Source organism: Aptenodytes forsteri, unplaced genomic scaffold, assembly GCF_000699145.1.
Source record: "Aptenodytes forsteri isolate BGI_AS27 unplaced genomic scaffold, ASM69914v1 Scaffold55, whole genome shotgun sequence".
Classification (NCBI taxonomy): Eukaryota; Metazoa; Chordata; class Aves; order Sphenisciformes; family Spheniscidae; genus Aptenodytes; species Aptenodytes forsteri.
Window position 1 is genome coordinate 2269878 of NW_008796063.1, and position 1224 is coordinate 2271101.

The following is a 1224-nucleotide window of genomic DNA, read 5'->3' on the forward strand; positions in this document are numbered from 1 at the left end:
AGAGCACAAGTCTTATGAGGAGCGGCTGAGGGAACTGGGGTTGTTTAGCCTGGAGAAGAGGAGGCTGAGGGGAGACCTCATCGCTCTCTACAACTCCCTGAAAGGAGGTTGTAGCGAGGTGGGTGTCGGTCTCTTTTCCCAAGTAACAAGCGATAGGACGAGAGGAAATGGCCTCAAGTTGCACCAGGGGAGGTTTAGATTGGATATGAGGAAAAACTTCTTCCCTGGAAGGGTTGTCAAGCCTTAGAACAGGCTGCCCAGGGAAGTGGTTGAGTCACCATCCCTGGAGGTATTTAACCTGGAAGGGTTGTCAAGCCTTAGAACAGGCTGCCCAGGGAAGTGGTTGAGTCACCATCCCTGGAGGTATTTAAAAGACGTGTAGATGTGGTGCTTAGGGACATGGTTTAGTGGTGGACTTGGCAGTGCTAGGCTAATGGTTGGACTTGATGATCTTAAAGGTCTTTTCCAACCTAAACAATTCTATGATTCTATAAATAACCTCATGAAGAGGAAGGTCTTGAATATACAGCACCCATGTTCTGCATTGTTCAAGTGCCAGGCATTGCATCAAAGGAGGCACAGGCCTTTCCTTTTCCTCTTACAGCTTTATTTATCTAGGGAAAAAAGTCAGCTGAAACTATTTGGCAAATCTGATCCAGATTAAAGTGGGGGGGGAACTAAAACCAGTACTTTTGATAATTACTGTAGTCATCTAAAACATTCAGCCAGCTGAACACCACAGTGGTATTCTTACAGCACACCTGTGCAGGCAGGATTGTCAAGCTAAACTGGAATTCATTTTATCTCTCCCCAGCAGGTGAAAATTAAAACTTAAAAACAGAAGGGAGTAACACAGGTCTCTTGGCCAGCAACCACTCTCTTGATAACAGGTGACATGCAGCTGCTCTTATCGGGCTAAAAGCTACTGCCAGAGAGGAAGGAAAGAATTGTTGGTTGGGTTCATTCCCATTGCAAAAGGTGGCAGGTCAGCGCTGCGTCAGCAGGAACTGTGGGATGAGCTGTGCCACTGGGAGGAATCCCTTCTGGCTCCCTACTCTTTCCAGAAATCATAGAACCGTAGAATCATTTAGGTTGGAAAAGACCCTCAAGATCATCGAGTCCAACCATAAACCTAGCACTGCCAAGTCCACCACTAAACCATGTCCCTAAGCACCACATCTACACATCTTTTAAATACCTCCAGGGATGGTGACTCAACCACTT